The sequence below is a fragment of the Stenella coeruleoalba genome (assembly GCF_951394435.1).
Source record: "Stenella coeruleoalba genome assembly, chromosome: 4".
NCBI lineage: Eukaryota > Metazoa > Chordata > Mammalia > Artiodactyla > Delphinidae > Stenella > Stenella coeruleoalba.
In genome coordinates, this window is record NC_137149.1 from 13,610,433 (window position 1) to 13,624,214 (window position 13,782).

A 13,782-nucleotide genomic window follows, 5' to 3' on the forward strand; every position below is an offset into this window, starting at 1 on the left:
AAGAAAAAGCATGGATAAAAGCACTTAGGAAAGAAAGTATGGGTGTAAATAAAAATAGGCTTTTTGTTTGTTTGGCTGTTTGGTTTTTTTGGCTAAATTGTAGAGTGTGTGACAGGAGTTGATGGGAGAGCCGACAAACATAGTAAACTAGATTTTAGAGAGCCTTGAATGCTGAGATAAAAGAGCCTGGACTTTGAAAGAAAAAAGAAAAAGAGAGAGAGAGAGCCTGGACTTGATTTACTAATTAGGCAATGGGAGCCACTGAAGATTTCTGAGCAGAGAAAGCAGCACGAGTAGGGTATAGCATGAACTGTGGGGTCCATCAGCCCTAGGTTATAATTCTAGCTATCCCTCAGAGCTGGTGTGAGCACATTAGGACCTTTTTGGAGCCTCCCAAGCTGAACAATGGAAGTAATAATACCATTGCCAGCGTTACTGAAACATTAGAAATAACATACGTAACATCCACAGCCCAGGGCTTGGCACAGGAAAAGCACCTAGCAAATGGTGTTAGCTGTCCTCCTGCTGTGCTCTGGGTAGGAAAGTCAAAGGGGAAAAGATGGGAGGAGGGAGACCAGAGAGGTCCAGGTAGGAGGTAGAGAGCCCAGACAAGACAAAGTACAGGCAAGGAGAGCTGCAAAGAGAAAACGGGACAGACTATGAGGGACACAACAAAGGTAGAACCCAAGGAAATGGAGACTAAGAAAGATTTAACTTGCTCAGAGCCATTTGACAATGACTGGACATGACTGAGGGAAGAGGAGAAGCCAGAGAGACTCCAAGAATCTGGCTGAGATAAGCATCACACAGGTCGGAGAGACGCAAACGTCTATGAGGTCCAAAATAAATAATAAACGTAAATAAATGCCAAACACTGAGCTTGCATTTCTAGAATGAGTACAGAAATAACCAAAAACATATTTCTTTCTGCAATGATCCCATCTGAATTCCTGAGCTGCCCTGAGAACAATTTTTAAATCCACAGGGCCAGATGATTTTGGTCATGACATTACTCAGCATCGTACACCAGGCAGGGTCCTCCTTCACCACACTCCCCTCTTCACGTCACCTCAACCACAGACATCCCACCGTTTCCTCAGGCACTTCCTCCTGCCTACACTGTCGTCACTTTATGATCCTCTCAGCTCAAATAACTGCTGATGCTCTCCTCAGGCTGGAACTGCCTTCCCCACAAGACCCAGATGCTTGGATAACAGGTAGAGAAATACCTGGCACTCCACAACAGCGGGGCAGCACCTAATAACTCATTGCACCTGACATTTTCATTACACACTGCATTAGAAGTTTCTTCAGGAAGCAGCCTTAATAATTTTGTACCACTCTGCTCAGTGGGGATTAATATTAATTACTTACACAGAGGGGTGGAAGTCACTCTTTCAGGACAGACTTCTGTCCTCGTCTGGGTCATTGTGGGTTTCGGCCGTGTCAGCTCCATATAATTCTCGAAGGAATCAACCCATAGACACTTCCCAGCCATGCATGTGCCTGCAGGACACACAGGGGAAACTTTATAGCGTATATAAATGGGCTTTAGCATCACAGTATACATTTGGGGCTGTATGTCTAACTTGTTAGACATACTGAAAAGCTGACGAGCCACTTGGAGCCTTTTTGGAGGCCTCTGCTTCGCACCGGCAGCCCTAGAGAAGCACAGGATTGCACTGTCTTCCCACTCGCCTCCCTCTTGCTCTCCCTGCAGGAGCATCTCCGCCTAAGCTTGCTCTGGACTATTTAGAAGTTCTAGTGAGACTATGGGGTTTTCTTGTGTGTTTGTCCCTGAATAGTTTTTCTCTTCTTCCACTAAAGTTGTTTTTCTTGAATATCTCTGAGAAAACATTGAATATGGTTTAACTTTATTCGATCCTTAACTTCAGGACAAATGTCATGCTGATTTATTTCCAGTTAATGAGGTTGTACTTCCCATGCAACCTGACCGCCTCCAGTGTGACAAAACTCCATACACATACAGGATTTTAGAGGTAAAAATGTTTTATGCTTTACAAAGAGAAGTGGGACTTGGGAAGGGGGTTGACGACAATGGGAGGCCAAGGGTTGTTTAGAAGCCACCTCCTCACGGATAGGAAAGTGTTCCTTCTGGATTCTTCACAGTATTCTTAATCCAGGAGCACTTGGCATCGGGCACTAAATGGGCTATTTGCACGGCTAATCCTCTGATGGTGTGCAAGTGCTTTTCTTTTCAAGTTACTCCTGGTTCTTGAGTGGAGGCTGATATGTATGGTTAAGAGTTCTACGTTTTTTTGTTTTTCTTTTTTTAAATCTCTGTGTACCAGAGTAATATTAGTGCTGAACATCGACTACGCACTTAGTGCTACTATTCCTATTTTAATCCTGTGCCACCACTCTGTGAAATAAGGTATTATTATTACTCCTGTTTTTCAGATGAAGGAACTGAGCCTTACAGAGTTTAGATAACTTCCTCAAGGCCAGACAGCAGTAACTGGGAAAACCAGAACTCAAATCCAGGTCTCTTTCATACCAGAGTCAGAGTGAAAAGTCATAATAACTCACTGGGACAATAGCATCCACGAATGGGCATTTACTAGAAAATTCTGGCTTGCCATCCACAATAAAGGGGAAAAAGCCTCAGTACTTACCACTATGAGTTTGAGTCCACATACACCTCTGAGCATATAATAACCTTAACTGTTTCAGGAAGAGGTACATCAACTCTGTGACATTTATTGACTTCTTACTCTATACAAGGCACGCAGATAATTAATCACTCAATGGAGGAGGTTGGGTCTCAAGAAGAGTAAGATGTCCGTTTCTCAAGGTACCTACAATCCAGCTGGGTAGACAAGCCCTAAACACATGCAATGTATTGACTGCATGTAATGATACGTGTAATGATATCAGGAAAGGCATTGCAAATCTTGATGAGATTCATTACCAACTTAACAATACAGAGCAGAAGTGCTAGGGCGAGTCAGATGAGGGAGACGTCTCTTCAAGCAGGAGTCAGAGAAGTCTAGATTGGAGGCATGGGACTTGAGGTGGGAACTGAGAGAGGGGTGGCCCTTGGTGAGGTTGGAGATTGCTGGAAAGTGGAATCGGCATCCAGGAGGAGTGAGAAGGTATCCCCGGAGTGGGTATGAGGGCTCCACAGTCCTGTGCCATTACACGGTGCTGGACTGGAATGCAGCATGAGCCCACAGTCGACAGCGACACACTATTACAGACTTAAGTGTGTCCCCTGAAACTCATGAGCTGAACCTCTAACCTCCAGTGTCAGTATATTTAGAGGTAGGGCGTTAAAAGAAGTAATTCAGGTTAAATAAGGTCATATGGGTGGGACCTTAACCCAATGTCCTTATAAGAAAGAGACCCCAGAGATGCTCAAGCACAGAGGAAAGACCATGTGAGGACATGACAAAAAGGCAGCAATCTGCAAGCCAAGGGGAGAGGCCTCAGGAGAAACCAAACCTGTCAACACTTTTATCTTGGACTTCCAGCCTCCAGAACTGTGAGAGAACACATTTCTGTTGTTTAAGCCACCCAGGCTGTGGTATTTTGTTCTGGCGGCCCCAGTAGCCTAATTACACACACCTCCATCTATTTCACGTATAACTTCTCTGCCCTGGCAGGATCTGCCACCCCTCCCCTACGCTCCCTTGGATCCTAACTATCTTAGAGGGCTTGAAACCTGGAGTAGCAGGTTTCCAAACCTGTGGGCTCTTCCATTTGGTTATCATGCAGACCTCTGTTGGAATGCTTGAACAAGCTGAGGATGATCTAAGGCAGTGCATTTCAAATCCCCTATGGTGAAGAACCACCATCCCCCCATTCCTTGGCTGACAGATACACCATCTTACTGTGCTTGCTGAGTAGGCAGTAGCAGCCACAGGCAACTCACTGTGTAAATTTAACAATATTCTATTCAACAGTGTCCCCTGATCAGGTGTGTGGATACGGCAGCCAGGCAGTGGGGGGCTGGCCATGAACAGCACCCAGGGTGGTGGGGTGGGATGTAGGAGAAGTCCTGATTTGTACCATTTGCCCATTTGCAAAATGACAATACCTCCTGCCATGACTGATTTCAAGCTACCGACTTGAAGTCACTGAGCCACAGAGATGGGAAGAAACACCCACAATCGGCTCTCTCCAGCCGGTATCACCCACCTCCAGCCCATCACGGTGGCAATGCACAATGACTGAAAAGTTTCTAAGTACTTACTTGTCATTTTTGGACTTAACTCCTTGCAGAAAGCAGGTCACACTTTGCATAACACTGACCTAAATGTTTTAAGTGTAGGTGTCCCCAAAGAGGTCCCCTAAAGTCCATTAGCTCACTGTTTTATCAGGATAAATTCTGGATCCACAAGGTTCTAAGAAAGCATTTTCAGAAAGGACCTGTTTCCCCAAAATTAGCTATGAAAAAAATGGCAGAAGCTCAGCTCTTGTCTTCTCTCCCTCTTTTTTCTTCCCTTCATCTAGAAATATTATCTCAAAGACCTTCTCCCCATCTCTTACCTTTCCCCTTCCCTTGTCCTCTCTTTCCTAAAGGATTGTTCTTCCATTTCCCTTGCTTTCTTCCACATCACAGTTAAGCACAACCTTTCAAATGGTCTACTCTCTTTCTCCTACAACTTGGCTCTATTGTGGGGATGGGATCCCAGTCTTTGCTATAAGAAACAATGAAGGGATAAACCCACTCAGGCAACTCAAGGGTAAAACCCAGAGCAGCAAGCAGATTTAAAGGGCCGACAGGATTAAAGGAAGAAAATGGAGTTATATTAGCCCTCTTTATCCTTGCTTTTCCAGAACCAATTTGGCTTTGTTCTTTTTCTTTTTTTTCAAACACGAAGCCAGCCATTAGTAGCATAGTGGAAGCCTATGGCATACAGAGCAGTGATTGGAGCGGGAGTGACACCGGCACTGACGCCCAGACAAGAGGTAATTAGGGCTGACCTTGGGAGGTGGCCATGAGAATAGAAACCAAAACACAGATACAAGCCATAAAGCCATATTTTGAAGTAAAATCAACAAGATTGGACCACTGATTAGAGATAGAATAGGGAAGGAAATAGGCAAGGGGAGAAGATGGTGCAAGGTTTTGAACACTGACTGCAGCCAGATGAGTCATCCTGGAGCTCGGCTCCGAAGGAGTTACTCAAATGAGAAAAACCCTTGGATGGCACCAAGCCCACTGCACACAGAATAAAGTCTAAATTCCTGTATAAGAACTGCCACAGTTCTGCACTGAGTTATCAGCAAGCTTGGACTCATTCATTCAGTCAACAGACATTTATTGAAGAGCTATTATGTGTTATGCTGGATCAGGGAATCAAAAATGGGGAAAAGGCACAGTTCCTGACTTTGATGAATTCAGAGCCTGAAGGGGGTAACCTTCAAATAAATCAATACACATATGCTCAAGCCCTGTTCACAATGTTCTCTTCATCTGAAATCCATTTGTTTATTGAGTGCTCACTCTATGCCAGAGACTGCTCTTGGCCCTAGAGACCCAGTCAAGTTAATTCCATTCGTTTCCCCATCAGACCTGTGCATTATTGGTTTGGGATTGTCTGCATAGAGAGCTGAGGCCAAAGGGAACCTCAAAGGGGAAAGACTGAAGAAGAAGAGGAAGAGAATCAGCACCAGACTCTTGGAGTAACGCCTACAGTTCAAGGATTAGAAAAAAGGGAGGAGAGCCAAAAGTGGCCAGAGGAGTAACCAGAGAGGGACAAACAAGTCATAGAAGCTGCATGTGGAGAGTTTCAAGAATAAAGAAGAATCTGGACTGTGTTCAATGCTGCTGAAAGGCTAAGAGAGAGAAGACTGAGAAAGGAACCCATACAGCCACTCACTTCAGGTGACAGATGGAAAGAAGTCTGTGGTGAGGGACAGATCAAAGATGCATCACAGAGCAAGGGGGTGCTTTATAAAGACTCTAGAGCAGGAACTGGGAGGGTGCAGAATTCGTGGACACAAGTGAAAATGTTGACCTTAGAGAGAGGAGAGACAATTCTTTCCCCAAGACCAGAAAGAAGGAAAGGACAGAAGAATATGCAGAGACACAGGGTAAAAGGAGGTCATAGAGGCCCCAGGAGTATTTGAAGTCAGACAATCCCATGTTTGGATTTCAGCTCTTCCACTTACTTTCTGCATCATATCAGGCAAGTTGCTCAAGCTCTCTGATCCTTAGTTTCTTCATCTATAAGATGCATATAATAATGCCTTTCTCATACGGTTGTTGTGAGAACACATGGAGAAAATATCTGTGCCACCAGTTTCCCCCTTGCCTTATCAGCTAAGGTACATAGGGGGGTCACATAAATAAATTCTACTGGCCCTTGCCCCTCGCTATCTGCTCATATAGCACCATGGCACTCTGCAAAGTCTTCTTGAAAAAGTGCTCACCAGTGAGCCCACCTCACTAAGCTCCAGGGGGTTAGCTAAGCCTCTGCTGTCTCCGCACTGCTGCAGGTGAGGTCCTGAAACAAACGAGATGGCAAATCCAAACATGCTGCTTGCTACTACAGAGTATTGCTGAAGCAGCCTTTTCAGATTTTACTTCAAGCCTTTCCCTGATCCACCAGTCTCAGCCTGGGCCTGGATAGAAACCCGAGTGAAAAGCACAATGCTATACCTCACGTTGTCCCTCCTCTCTCACGACCAGGTTTGAGTCAGACTCTGGAAATCTCTCTATTCTTCATCTGAACACACTTTTGGCAGGTCCACCTCTTTAATGTGCTAAATGCCTCCTGATATGTATCCATCCCAATCTAGGTTACAGTAGACCCTGGCACACAACATGGGCTCAATGAAAGTTAGCTCCCTTTCTCCCTTACCTCAGCACCACGGTTTCATTCATATTTCGGATTTGCCACGTCCCTTTTCCCATCCTTGGTTACATCTGGGTTTGACCCAGGTGCACAAAGACTTGGTTATACTGTATACTGAGCTTATAAATGTGTAGCGACCAGCTCTCTGGGAGAAAAAGCCTGATTTTGTAAGTGTTTGCCAATTTTCATGGTGTAAACACTCCCACCACGGCTGCTTTCAATTTATCAACATGACATCAACCACCTTGCAAAATTCCTGAAAATTTAACAATCAGTTCTCCCAAGCTGGTAGAAGTTTATCACTCAACTGGTTACCTGGAAGTCTTGGCCAGTAGTATACTGAAGCAGCTTTGAAGTTTCTGCCCATTTAATAAAGTGCCATGCATATCCGGCTACTGCTTTGTGAAGATAACATCCCACCCCAACTGCATTGCAATGGGGATGAATTGCAAAGGCACCAAGTCTCATATAGGAATCTTTGCTATTTTCATGTGGTTTGGGAAATGATTGTGTTTAAATGGCATTTTGAGGGAAACAGACACACCCTGATGGGTGAAATCTCAGGGATGATCAGTGAACAAAAACACTGTCACCAAGTAAGTAAACAGTGACAAGTTTATAAGATGCTTTTGGCAGTAGCTGGATTTCTCAGTGCTGAACACTTGAGTTGGGCATGGTGGGAGCGGCTGGTTAGCCATTTGTCAGGCAAAGTCAAAACAGCCCTCCAGCTACAGCACAGACGGCAGACTGCAGCTCGTCAGCATTTTATTTATGACTCTTAATTAGCAAGCAAAAAAGGAGGGAAGAAGTTTCCAGCTTGGGATATACATACTTATACATATATATTTCCCAGAAATTATCTTTGTCAAAATAATTTAAATCCCCACAACACTGAGAGGTAGATATAATTTACATTTTATAGAGAGGAAACTCCATCCTGGAAGGTAAATGTAACTATCCTAATCTCACCAATGAAGGTTCAGAGAGGCAAAGTGACTTTTCCAAGGTAACACAGCTAGAACGTGACAGAACTGGGACTGACAATCTTCAGACTCTAACACAAAGACTCTTTCAATCACACCATGGTTGGCTTCTATCTGGCATGTCATAGTAATAGTCCATTGACTTGGATTAAAAGAGAGCTGAATATCAAACTCATTACATTGGTGAATAAACTTATCGTACTTAACGGTTAGAATTAATTCTTTGGAGGGAGGGGAATTATTGAGTGAGTGAGGAACATAGGACAACTAAGTGAGTAGGTCAGCTCCCTGCCTACTTTTGAAAAACCTGGGGTCTTGCTTTGCAACAAGCAGAGTCGAATCAGGCACAGGGGCAGAACTAAAGAGTGGATCTTCACGGCCCATGAGTTCAAAGTGACTGTGCTCTGCGGAGGAGTCTTTGAGCTGTTGGGCCTTCAAGTGACTATGAGGTATAGAAGCATCAGAAACAAAAATAGGCCTGGCAACTATAAACACATAGGATTGCATACCTCAAACCTCTATTTACAGATGGCATTCAAAAGGGATTGCACTGATTACTTCTGATCACTGATTTGACCCCCCAAAAATCCTGATACTTACATAATAAATTTTTAAAAATTATTGATATGTCACCTTTATTATGGGTTTATTTTGATTTTTAATTCCTGTGAAACCCAAAAAACAAAGCGTTTCTACTTATTCTCAAGAGTTCCATGCCTCGCTAAAGAATGAACTGGAAGGCGGTAACTTCCAAGCTCTCTGAAGAGGTGTGAAGGTCATTGTGGAGGTCGCCAGTATTTCTGGTTCTCTTCTCTTGCAGGGACAAGGAAGGATTGCACTTCTCCATCCCCTTGAAGATAAGCATGGCCACGCGACATACTTTGGCCAAGGAAATACGATCAGATGTAAAATGTGTCACCTTTGGGTGGGAGACTTAGTTAAGAGCTAGTGCACAATTACCCATGCTCGCTCCCCCTGATGCAGTGATTCCCCAGCAGACAGTCTGGGATGACAGACTATCTGCCATTAGGTCCCAGAGTCACTCTGACAGGCAGAATCTTTCCTGAGTTTTGGAAGCTATCCTTACCACAGCATGACTTCACCTATCTTACTAGGAGAGGAGAATTGTTTGGTGAAAGAGGAAGTTAACTAAGAGGAAAATGAAAAAGGAATAAGTCAAAAGCTGAAGACTCTGGGACATTTTTAACCCCATTGGAGGCCTAGCACTCTGAGTGCTGGAAAACCCAGTATCTAGGGTGCTCTTCTTCCTGAAGTGATCAAGGAAGGTGGAAGTTGGAACATTGGTCAAAATGAATCTGTACCCTCAGGTTTCCAAACGAATAACTGGAAAGGATCTAGACCCCTTGGAACCTAATAAGAAATCTCCTGAGCTGAACATGGAATTGAGATTGAGTCAAAATAACTTAACAAGTATCTATTAAGTGCCCATTCCTTGAATAAGACTATGTTTGACATTACAGGAGATGCTTTTACAAGTACAGATGTCCCTTCTTCCTTTCAAGGAACTTCAACCTAATTAGTGATATAGTGAATACACTCCCATCAATACTTAGAGCTGAGACTGACTACAACTGGAAGAGACGGAGGGGATGTCGAGGCTCTCAAGACACACAGCAGAAGAAGAAAGAGCTCCTCAAGTTCTTGGTGGCTCAAATGGAAGTAACCCAAAGCAAACAAGCTGCCTCATGGGGTCTGCCTCATTTCGGCTCATGCCCTCAGTGTAACAGTGAAGGACTAGAGGCCAATAAACTGCAGCAGCTGTCTGGCCATCCTATCCTGTGTGCCCACCCCTCATCCCTGCTCCAGATGGCTTGGCTGTAACAATCAGGGATGCTGCCAACTCAATGGGCAACAGGTAAGTTGCTCATTGCTGCATATGTTATGGCACCTAGAGGTGGCACTCGAGGTCTTTGGATTAAAATACGTCAGACCTTAGTAAGGAAAACTTGATCATAACAAGGAGACTGGTACCTAATCCAACCACTCCCCTCCCCCAGCCTGACCCAAACAAACCTGTGCTGTACATAACTGCATGACATCATGGTTCAAATATAGGTCCTGTTCCCCTTTCTCCAAGTCTCTGAAATCATTGAAGGTTGAGTGTAACGTACCACCCTTAAGATCATTCTTCAAGCTGCATGACTGAATTCCTGCAAAGAAGAAAAGAGGTGAAGAGTTCATCTTTTACTAGAGTTTGAGCAACCCACCAGGGCAGCGGTACCCTGACACCAGGACATCCAGCATTACTGAGCCTGAGTGAACAATGCTGCTCCTCCCTTTGTGTGGAGAAAGGGGCAAAATATCAGTCAGCGTCTTTCACCTCCACAGCCCTCCTGAAAGGAACACCTGTGCCCACTGTCCAGACTGGGGAGCACCCAGAGCACGTCTTTAAGTCTTTAATAAGGGTGACTCAAGGACTGCCAATCACAGTCTGGCCCATTTGCTAGGAGGTGGTTAGGCCTCCAAAGCTCAATCTCGACAGGGACTATGTAATTAAGCCAATGAGACTCTCTTTCTCCCTCCTTCTCTCTCTCCCTCTTTCTCTCTCCCCCCCTCCCTACCTTTCTCCTTTTGGAAATGATTGGGAAATACAGGGAAGATGGTCATTGAGTTGTCAGTGGGAACAGAAGCTGAAAAGATGTATACGGAGAACACATGCCATGTAGGAAAGCTATGGGACAGAGGGTGTGAGAGTGCTAAACTAAGGAATGAGCTACTGAAAAGATGCACAGAGCTGAAAGCTGAAAGCTAGGCCAAGTCGGTGGCTCCAGTTGTGGTGAACACAGAAGCCAAGTCCCTATGATAGAAAGAGTGGGGATAGGAACTCCCATGGCTGAGCTGTGCTGGATTCCCCAGTTTCATCTTCCCTGTGGCCTCCTGAAGACTAGTTTCCCATAAGAGTCCTGTCTCCTGTATCCTGCCAACAAATCCCATCAGCAAAGTGCCCCCAGTGCATCCCAGCTCTTGCCCTCAAACTAATACACATGCAAAGGGCCAGGTTCTACAGATACCTGGACATTGGCCAGCCTAGACCAGCCCTGATGCTCTCTTACCCATGTCACCTGATGCTTTTCATCCCGGGCATTTGACACTTAGCATGTCAGGCTACATTGTTACTCATTTGTGCAGGTTTTCATGCTATCTTGATAGCTATTTGTTCCGTGGAGTATTTTTAGCACGAGATGAGGGAGGTGGCTGGGAGAACAGTTGGGGAGGAAGAGAAGTGTTCTAGCCGGGGACAGTGTCACACTCTCAATGCTGTGTTAAGTGCCGTGCACAAACACATGCTCCAAAGAATGATTGTTGATGATCTGTCTTAATCCCACCTTCCTGTGTTTATGAAGACAAGTACAGGCAATTGAAAATGAGGTCTCAGGGGATCCCTGACAATTGAAACTCTTCCTCCTTCAGGGAGCAAACCAGGAAACCCCTAAGTGCACCCATGTGGTCTTCATAGAAAGATATCACATAGGGCCGAAGATTTCAGGACAAAAAAAAAAAAAAAAAAAGAAAGAAAAGGAAAACGTTTTCAAATCCATTTAAAACAATCCGTGCAGCTGTTTCCTCAACTCTCCAGAAGAACTGAGACGCAAAATGCTATATATCCCCTCCATCCTCCCCTCACCCCAACCCTGCAAACTGGCTTTCAGGTGACGCAATCATGAGACCTCTGCGGTGAGCTCTGTCTGGAGGGATGCAACGGCCAACAGCACATGGGGTGCTGCCACCTCTTGGATGTTCATAGCCAAAGCAAGTCTCTGTCCCAGAAAGGATGTATTTCAGTGATATTATGAAATGTTAACGGGCAATCTGTTCTGAAATAATTGCTCAGTGTGTTGGCCTCCTTTTCCATTTTAGAATTTCAAAGGCATTGCAGGCCAAAAGCAGTGCCAGCCTATTAGTGGTACCTACGCTGGTTAAATCTAGCCCATACAACCATGGCTACACAAAAGCTCTTCTTCTCAATTAATAAAATGTGATTAATGGTATCATTGAAAAACTCCTGCCACTTCAATTTAGAGCCAGTTAGAGCTTCAATTTAGAGCTGTGTGCAAATTTTAGGATATGCATTTTTTTTTTACCTGACACGATTAACAGTACCTAATTTATGGGATACGCCCAAATTTCTGTAGGGAAAAAAGAATGTTTACCAGAAACATACACAGTAATGACAGCTTCCTTCCCCTTCCTTCCCTACACACACACACAGGCTCACACACCTGCACCCCAGTTCAATTCCAGTTATTCAGTGACCACACCATCTCTCTTGCCACTGGGAAACGTCATATGTCCACCTTGGAAATATCAGTCCAGTTCCTGAGAAGAAATACGTTGTTTCTCTTATTCTCCCAGGTATAGGTCATTTGAGCAGTTGGGTTGTCACTTTTTTAACCTCCACATTTCCCTAAGGATAGTGAGAGGATGATTTAAACAGCAACATTAGCTGCTTTAGGCTAGATTTTCAAAGCTACACCAGGGGAGTTAAGAGCGCAAATCCTGTTATTGTTACAGGATTAATGCACAGAAGTCCCAGAATACCACTTTGGAAATATAGCCAAAGAATAATATTTTAATGTACTGTATGTTATTTTTAGACTCAGCTGTAGCCCGATTATCAACTAGCATATCAAAAATGAGACAAGACAGATAGCTTTCTTTAATCCAAAATTCTAATGAGGTTTTTGGTGTTTGTGTTTTTTTTGACACTTAGAAATCTGGATATTCGGAGGAAAAAAGTAAAAGAAACTATAGCAGCTACCTCCTACCTGCTCTGTTGCTATAGAGTCTGCTACTCAGAATACTGGTTCTACAGAATATTTTAGCATTGTTTTTTCTAAGAGAGGCAGGTGGTAGGAAAAAGAGGTACTGAATCATGGGGACCTCTTGACCACCCCATAAAAAGCTGCAAATCAACCACAGCACACTAATGATTTCAAGGCACAAGTCAGGGTTCCTGCCATCAGTCATTTCTATTTCTGCTTTTACACATCTTAGATTGTTGTTCAAAAATAACTGTCTACAAAAGGTCTTCCAGTTGGCATAACTTTGCTTTCAAGTTGCTTTCAAGTTGCCCTGTGGGCATCAACCAACGTTTATTGATTCTCTAGATGTTGAGTTTTATTACACTGGGCTTGTCTTTCCTTTTAGCCTCAGCATAACTGCATAGATTGAAGATGACCATATCACTGTCTCTAGGCTACATCTAGTCGGCCAAACGATGGCTCCCCCAAGAACTCCTACCTTTTTGTTAGTCAAGAAATACTCTACACCAGTAATTCCTCTCACTGACTTTCAAATCCCAGAGGATCTTCCATTGTCTCAGAAGGTATTGTATCTTTCTAAAAAGGGAAAGCATGCTTGCACTGATCTGTTTCTGTGTGGGGCATGGTGATGGGGCCCAACCCCACTTCCATAAACTCTAGGATTTCACTATGTCAGTACGGATGGTTTCACTTGTAGCTCTTCCTCTCGGGTCACCAAAGACTCACACACCCCAGAGCCGAACCCCTTTTGTATCACCAGTGACCGCCAGCTCTGACTCTGTTTTTCACAGTAGTGGTGACGAGGATTAAATGAGTAACATTCTAAGAGGCAATTCACACAGTGCTTGGGACATTGTAGACTCCCTGAGTTAAGGTAGCAGTAGCACTAACAATTTTAAAGATTCATCTCTTACGTTTATAGGCCTTTTTCAATTTATAAAATTATTTCTGTACTTTATCTCACCAGCGATACAGTGACGAGTCTTGGGGTGGATACTAACGCATTTAATGTGGAGCTAACTCAAGTTACATGCCGGTTTTTCCCATGTAGTTTGTACCTTGAGGTTGGCTATAAATAAGCCCTGGAATGAAATTCTCCATTTCAGTTTCTGGGGCGTTGTTCATATCATAACCACTACTCATCTGTGTTTCAACTCTGAAATGGGAGTGATTGGGTCCTAGACACTC

General features: G+C 44.1%; 1 long non-coding RNA gene across 1 annotated transcript in view; it reads right to left on the bottom strand.

The window, feature by feature from the left end:
- Positions 1–1,202: 1,202 nt before the first annotated feature.
- The window catches only part of LOC307185293, a 170,318-nt gene continuing 157,738 nt past the window's right edge, over positions 1,203–13,782 (bottom strand). The window contains exons 7-8 of the long non-coding RNA XR_013827947.1: positions 9,845–9,981; positions 1,203–1,506 (exon numbers count right to left, since the gene is read on the bottom strand). This is a non-coding gene — a long non-coding RNA (uncharacterized lncRNA). The remainder of the gene's footprint in view (positions 1,507–9,844; positions 9,982–13,782) is intronic.